This window comes from Plutella xylostella, chromosome 18 (genome assembly GCF_932276165.1).
Source record: "Plutella xylostella chromosome 18, ilPluXylo3.1, whole genome shotgun sequence".
Classification (NCBI taxonomy): domain Eukaryota; kingdom Metazoa; phylum Arthropoda; class Insecta; order Lepidoptera; family Plutellidae; genus Plutella; species Plutella xylostella.
Genome location: NC_063998.1, coordinates 702,522 through 711,520, shown reverse-complemented (window position 1 = coordinate 711,520; position 8,999 = coordinate 702,522).

Genomic DNA, 8,999 nt, shown 5'->3' with positions numbered 1-8,999 from the left:
TACATAAACGTGCTGCTAAACTAGTTTTGACGGCAATTCCTCCACCCAAAAGGCTTGGAACCTGAAGGGTATTGCAGCTAAGGAACCTAAGACTCCAGACAAAGGCTTTGACGATGATTTGGTTGACCCTTCTTACGTATGAACCCGTCGAAGAAATAGTGACTCTGTCCAAGTTCTCCGAATCTTCCAGAGCAACAACAGCAACATTGCGAGCACGCCCATAGCAGTTCTGAAGTCTAATGTTTGCTTTAAATGTTTGGCATTTCAGCTTGAGGTAAAAAGCTTGGTTGAGATCTGTTACGAATTACCTTATTTCTGATGTAGTTCTCCAGAGAAACGCCGAGCATAGCTGTTTCTATTGCTCGATAAGCGACTTTAATCCGTTGGAGGAGTCCAACTGTCACAGCCGTTTCTGAACCAGACGTCATCACTGGCAGGGTGCACTGATTGAAGACCTCAAGTTCAGACTTTAGAAACGGCCTCAAGGTGAATGTGTGTCGAAGTTTACCGTATGCAGGTCAACTTATAGTATGCTTATCTTCTGCCTAGTTGAATAGTTAGACAAATTCCTGAGCAACTTTGATATTTGGGTTCCCATGCAACTACCACCGGACTTGGTTTAATGTGAACATTCAATTAAATAAGACTTATTTGTTAAATATTAAGTTTCGGCGATATTAAATCTATGGATGTCGATGGATTTGTGGTTCTAGACAAGCACACAGTCGATGCTATGCCAGTAGTGGCGTTTTACAGATACCTCAACACATCGATATAGCGACATTCAATTTGACATCTCCAGTTTCCAGAAGTGTCAAAGTCTCGATGAAATATCCAAAGATTTTGGTCAACAAAGGCCACCAAGGTTAATTGTAATCTTTGGTCTTCTGTACAATCTGCCTGAGGTTGGAAATAGTGCTTGACCGACGGTACGTTCTGACCGTACCATCTGAATGTCAGCGCTTACCGTCGCGTCGGTTGCGAAAATGCATTCAGTGCTTCATCATCACATCATCACGACCCATTACGTCCCCACTGCTGGGGCACGGGTCTCCTTCCAATGAAGGAAGGCTTTAGGCCTAGTCCACCACGCTGGCCAAGTGCGGGTTGGTGGACCCCAACACAAGCAACCTGCGCGCCCGACCGCGTGACTGACCGCATGGATTCAACACGTATCGCAGTTTGCCGTCAGCGAAGCACTGAACGCGTCCCTACAAACTCATAGCTCATCGGCGACCGACGTACGCTGACCGACGAGCCCGACCGGCGGCTGCACCGACGTGTCACACGAAATCACGCGCGTACCTTCAGCGTAGCTGCACTCATAGACTTGCATAGATTCAAGTCAAGCGACGGTCAGCGCTGACCATCGGTCGAGCACTATTTCTAGCCTTACTGTTTGATGATCTATGGTGATTAAGAATTTTCGAAATCTAGCCTGTTCTGGGAGCTGGAACTCGGCAAAATTATTAGTGAAACGGTTCTAAATGATCCTTGAGAACGTACATAAATGTCACTTATATAGCCTCGGTCTATAGTTCCTTAGAACGGTTTTTATTTAAAGTTCCTTAGAACGGTTACCATTGTTGAAAAAATATCACGACACTCTCGTACGATACCTCCGGTGTTATACCAGTACAAGCAACCGACTTGCACTACTTCTTGAGCTGTCCGAGGCTTCGAGACTACCTCGAGAATACCTCCAGGTTTCAGAAGCTATGAGGTAATGCTGCCTGTACCAGGATTATTTTTGATTTATAGCTGCTCAAATCTTGTCCTCGGTTTTCAACCTCGTCCGGTGGTTCTCCCATGCTGCTGAACGAATACTTTCCCCCACGATTTAGCTCTATAGCTGCTTCTATAACTAGTGTATTGGAGCAACGAAGGTCTTTTCGTATCAGCTTGGTGAGGGCCCGTTATTCTGACGAAATGTTACTCACAATTTGCTTTCATAGTTTGTAATTATCTATTATGGAAAGCAATAAATAATAAAATTGTTTTTGTATCATTCTTCGCTACGGCTTAAGAAAATATGCACTCTACTAAGTTCCTAATAATTTCATTGAAAGAGTACATAGTATTTATATAATCAAAGGTTTAAATGCTGTTTTTTTTGTAATTAAGTCTAAAAATATCAAATATTGTTATAATAGTGAGATTTCTCGTTTTTAAAATTCGTGTTTAATCAATTAAAGGACCGATTTTCTATATATAAAAATATATCAAACGCTTTGTATTATTTAATTTTCCATAAAAGAAGATAAACCGTATGTATTATCTCGACATATGACAAATTACCAGCAAGTATGTAAGCAAAAAAACGGGCTATACAGTCATAAATATGAAAATCGAAAATTTTGACAGGCAAGACCGTATTATCTTCGGACCGCCTCAGAAAAACACTTGTAGATATAAAATTAAATGACTTAGGCTCAATTGAACTATATGTTTTTATTGGCAAAGAGTTAATCTACCAATCACAAAAGAAATCTATTTATTTTATTTATTATTCTTTGAATGATGAGACACCAAACTTTCAAAACGCGATATCTCGAAACTACGTTTTTCAAGATATGACGGTTCGGATTGTCATGTGCGATATATTCTCTGATGCACCCTGGGCAGTCATCAACAGCTGTTGCTAATTTGACCTGCCTGGCTACTAACTAACCCTTTTACGGTAATAAACCCTGTAATAAGTCCAATTCCAGTGTTTGTCACCGACAGGATAGGAAGAAGCGAGCGATTTAATTGCGAAATTGTATTTTATTTGTTCAAGCGGTGTGGCGGGCGTGAACGCAGCTTATAGACGTAGCTTTTCAAATAATTCTCTAATCGCCTGGGTGCTAATAAATAGCCAAAGGTCATCGGCCTGACTAGAATACCAAGCTTCCACAACATTAATAAATATTGCTACCTACGACTGTCACCAATTCTGGCAAATAGCTTCACCGCGGCACCCCGCCTAGTAACCTACAACTAGTGGGGGGTCTTAAAGTTTTATGTTTTGGAACATTTAGCCCCAGGGTTGCCGCGCGGGTCGCATCACTGGCTGGGTGCCAAACTTCACTTTTCTACTTGGCCCGTTCAAATAAATACTTACGTTTTGGGTTGCCTAGTTGGCTTTAAGGTGAAGGTTGTGTAATTGGGTTATATTTTTATCGAGCAAGCGTAAATGGTGTGTGTAGTTTAGTGAAAGCCTTTTCTAAGACTGTATGATTTATAGATGCCATCCGATCATCGCTATTCCATTGGCTACAAAAATAAATCAATTAAAAGAAGTGTTGCAAAAATACCATAGTAGGCTGAAAGAGAGCTCATCCAGGCAAATTTTATAAGTTTATTTTTCTCATTTTCAAAAGGCAAACTCTTTTTTGGCTTACTATATTTTTATAACACCCTGTAGAGATACTAAAGCAGCACTCCATATCAACACCCGTCCCCGTCTGCTGTAGAGGGAATGCATTCCCGAGATCGCAACAAACACCAACAGCCACCGGCACGGCCTATCTGCTGATACAATACACTGTGCGCCGTACATTAGCACATCAAACAACAAAGCAACAGTGAACTTGTTGCAGACAGTAATAGAACCGTCTAGTAATTATGCGATTATCAAGTTTTCTTCTGAATTTTAATCACCATCATCATCAGCCTTTAGCAGTCCACTGCTGGACGTAGGCCACTCCCAAAGCACGCCACTGGATGCGATCTTTAGCTTTCCGCATCCAATCATAACCAGCCAATTTTAATAACCTAAATAATACGTTTACTTTCCATAGTAACTATAATCATTACATTTCATTTTTAATAAATAAATAAATAATAAATTACAACATAAAAAGATAAACGAATAACTGAGTTTTCATATGGGCCATAGCTAACATTATAATAGAACAAAAATGATATACTTTGTTGTCTTACTCTTTTATCGCCGATAATATCTTTATAGCATGAAAATTTACAGTAATCGCCAGAATTGTATCTTATACCAGAGTTTTACAGAAATTTATTGCTACAGAATTGGCTACATTGTCTTTGGAGTTGCACTACTGTTCGCAACACAAATGCTGAGCGAGACGTCTCAATAGCTAGATCGATGACGTCACTGTCGTCAAAGGTATCAAATATTCCATTTGCGCTTCCTCGGCGGTTGACTGATCAATAAATAATACAGGTTGATGAGTTTGGCGACATTGGCCCACTCAGAGCCTGTTTGTGGCTGAGCCCTGGGAATGGAATTTTGGGTTGCGCTAGAGAACCCGAGCTAACAGGCCTATAGGTGTAGATAAGTATACATATGTGATGTGATTGTAGGGAATTACAGAATTTATGTACAATCCACGTTTCTAATTTGTTCTGTGGAGCAATCGGATAGATGGAGGGATTATCTACATTTTAAATCTCTAATAGTATTTATTAAATTATTGTTAAAAGGAAATATTTGATTGTTTGAATGAACACTTTCAATGGTGATATAAGGAGTGAACGTTGTCGAGGCAAACCGTTTCCGAAGACCGTTTTAAGGGTTTCGTAGTCTACTTACCCTTATAGTTTCGTCATGTCTGTCCGTCTGTCTATCTGTCTGTCCTGGCTCATTCTCCGCCGTTTCTGCGCCGATTAAACTATAGCGGACTCTGTATCATAATGCATAATTATTTTTAAACAACTCGACCAACTTATGACGTGCAGTTGCCATAAGTAAATGGTAATGTATGGATTTTTGTGTCAAGCGATCGGCCCATCGTATAGCTAAGGAACCCTTTCATGTGCGTGTCTGACACGCTCTTGGCCGGTTTTTTGAGCAACTACGAGGCAACCGTTTTTGGCCAAACCTTTGTGTTGGCAATTTATAAAAGTTTTAATACTTATACGTTATTGGTTCCCCAAGCTGGAAACGCGCTAAAAAGTAAACAAAAATGTCCTGTCAATATCACAGATATAAAGAGCATCAAAAATCGTCCACCCCGAGTCGTTAGTCGCGCGGCCATTACCGGCCGATGCGGTCGCGGGTTGCGGGTTCGACCGCCGGCCGGGACCAAGTCTACTACACTAATAATATTGAAATTGATTTTTTTTTGATATTTTCTCATAGATATATAGTATTAGTATTCAAGTTATACCTTGTAGTTCAATATAGTATTAAAAGTACTTATACTAAGCTATATATATATTTTACAAATAAAAAAGATAATAATATAAAATACTTATAATAACATCCTGGCCTGGAAATATTCTACCCTTAATAAACAGGAGTTTATCAAAGGTAGAATATTACTTTTAGTTCGCTGCCGTCGTCGCCCGGGATGGTTCCGAGGAGGCTGGCAGCGTTCCCTCTCTGTATAGCCAGGCTGATGCGCTGGCTGAGATAGCTGCCAGCCCTCCGGTCCCTTGATACCTCGACCAGGCGCGACGAAAGTTCTTTTACTAATCGTCGCACTTCGGGTCCCCACGGCCCCAGGGTCTCAACCCCAAACGGCACAAATATGTAGCTGTCAGACAGACCGTTGTATTTGCGCCGTTTGAGGTTTTCTTCAGCAGCCGCCGCCGTGCCCGCTGCCGCGGCACTACCCTGGATGTGGGAGGGGGCCACTGTGTCGGTGCAGGTGGCGTCCCAGATTTTTTTTTGTTGAGAAGTTGGACGGATAAAATTAAATTAAAGATGACCGCATCATAGTTTTTCAGGAATAATGATACAAAAAACTTTCATAATACTTAATGAATCAGTAGATGTATAGGTGTTCCCTTCATTCTCTAAGTTACAGTTAAAACAAAACTTTTCTTCAAAATGTACTATTGCATATTGCATTAATTTCAAATCACAGCTAAAATACAATCACAAGCAATGAAAAGTCCAGTCCGTGGGACGTGAATCGCTGGTGGAACGTTTTCATTTCTCGTGAGTATATTAGATATTCCCTATAACTTAAAATACCCATACAAATTTCTACCTAAGACTTTCGCTCTAGCTAAAGACCATATCGACAGCACTCTATCAATCCACCATTATTTAGCAGACTCGCCCCGGGGCCGATTCATTGGGTTATTTCATGCAATTGTCCAATAACAGCGCTATGTATGTTATCCGGTTTTAATCCTGGGCGGTTGCTGGGCGGCGTCCTGTAGGCGGGCGGCGTTTTATATTCACAGACCTCAAATTAATTTTAGTTCCTGTATTGTGTCGCAGAGTGGAACAGGAAAATATTGGCAGATAATAATATAGGTTTTTAGTTCAGCATACTAATAGTAAGTTATATAATATTATATTGTGTATAATAATTATGTTATTGTATTCTATACTTATATATAAGTAAGAAACACAGGGTCTTTGTACATAATAAAAAACATGAGTAAAAGTTCAAATAATTTCATCCTATTCGAGACATATAAAATAAATGTAAGCCAGAAACGAATTCATAAGGTCGAGATTAAAAACATAATATGATTGCTACGACTGTAGGCGTAGCGCCGTAGCACCGTAGCACCGTAGCGCGCTACGAGAAAGCGTAGGCATCAAAATAATGGCCCCAACCTACGCAGTCAGCTGAATACTTAAATTAACAAATATATGGATTTTAGCTTAACATTTATTTTCTGACTTATAGTTATCCGTTCATTAGCATTTTAATTTAAATTGGTTAGTAACGGATTTCGAAAGCCGTGATTATTTTCGTGTCTAGACATAATGGGCTAAGACCCCCCGCAGACTGAAGACATTTAGTCAGCCGATAGTTTGGTCGGGCTCTTAATCAGTAAGGAGATGTATGGTAGTGCGCACTTTCAACGATTATGTATCGGCCGATACTCCATACTGATTAAGAGCCCGACCAAACTATCGGCCGACTAAAAGTCTGCAGTCTGCGGGGGGTCTTAGACTACATATTTTTCAGAATGAAAATAAAATACTTACCAATTTAAGACAATTTAATAGTTTAACTGGGTCAGATTGTGCCCCTATAGGGGTGGATAGGTACAGGCGCACACACAATTGACAAGTGCGGACATGTGGACAGAGCGGGCAAACACGCGGCCAATGAGATCCGATTACTGAGCGACACACGGAATTGTCAACGCGACTGTACCGCGGCCGCGCGGCGCGTGGACGGAATATGTTAGAATTTTGGGGGGAAAAGTGGGTAAAATAGGTAATTTTGAAGTACCAAAATAACAACACTTTTACTGATTAAAGACCTAAAATCTTTGAATAAATGAATAGGTGGTTTGTTAGTTTTACAAGGTACTAAAGTGTAATAAAGCTCTCAACTTCAGGACTATCTACTTGTTTGGAGCGAACTTTATTTACTACTACCACTTTCAAAAGAAACGTTGCGGTTTTTCTTACTGTTTAATTACCTACCAATCTGAGCACAGAGCCAGTCACTCCACAAGCCAAGCAGATTGATTTCTATTATCTCAACATATTGTAACAACAGTGATTACCCGGTGTAATTGTGTACGTCCGAACTAGTACAATAGCATCCGACTACAGTTTCCCGTATCGGGCCAGCCAGGGGATATCTTAGCTAATTCAATGCATCTGTTACAGGAAATCTATGAAAACCGTCATTTATGTATAATTTCTAGGAATTACAAGTTACCTATTTCTAAATTTATTTAATTTTACAAATGTCTGATATAAATTAACATTAGACATATACGAGTATTATTATTTCCTAGGAAATTTACATTTCATATTATACAGCTATCGGAAATTGTAATACACTTAAGATGGGGACGTATTGAAAGACCTGGTGCGACGGCGCGATGAGCAAAGCAAAACGATATTGAAATTCTATAAAATTCCTACATAGGTATGCGTATTAAATAATATCTTATATCAGTTTTACAAAATAAACACATATATAAATTCCTAGAATTCATACATGTATTCTGAAACATACGTATTCATTTACAGAGGCCTATTATTTAATTAAGTTATAATTGCAGCAATTTTAAACGAGTTAGAGCATAGGACATCCCAAGTAACATTTTTGGTTTTAAAAAGGTTTTGAAAAGGTTCTAGAACCTTTGTATGGAAATCAACTCGTGAGACTTAGAAGGCTCGATAACCTTATATTAACCTTATATTAACCTCCTGAGTGCAAAAAGGGCCCACGTTTTAGAACCTTTCTGAGAGCTACAGCAAAACTTATAGCTCAAACCCAGAACCTTTTGAACAACTTACACAGAACCTAAATAAAACCTTCACAACCTTAATTTAACGTTAACATAACCTTGGAAGACAGCTTTTAAGTTCTAAATTAGTCCTGGATGTAACTCTACTATAACTTGAAACACATTTGATGGATATTTGTAATGCCTTCCCAGGACTCTCGGGTCTTAAAATGTTTCTGTGTAAGATTTTATAATAATTATAATAAATGGCGCCATTACCTGACACTTTCCAAGACTCAAAATGGCTAACTTGTAAGTGTTGTATTAATACAAAATATAGTAAGTAGTTAGGCTGAAGTCAGGAAATATGAAAACCTTGTGCGACTAGCACTTTATTGTGATACTTTCGGATAATAGTTCTGTATAAGTGACGGGCCTTTTGTAAATGATAAATTTGAAGATATTTTAATTTAAAAAAATAGATAAAATTTTATGTTTGGTGTAAATTTATATTAGAAATAAAAGTACTGTCTATATAAAAAAAAACATATATTTGGAATAGTATAGGAAACGCTACTGAATTTTCCCTTATTAATTAAAATGTATCTTTTTGGTAAGTTTTTTTTTTATTTCAGTGAAAAAATATGGCGGCCGTTAGGAAATTACTAAAAAGCATTAAACATATTTTGAGGATGCCTCCAAAGCTTTAAAATATTCTTGTAGGACTTAAATCATGCCTTTAGCTCATAGCCAGTGCTTAATGCTTTTGGTTTTCACCAAGTAGTCCTAATTTGTTTGCCTAGACAACTCTTATCAACCTAAAGGTTTAAGATAGGTTTTAAAAAATACTTATAAGTAATTTAAATATTCCATAACTTTATGGT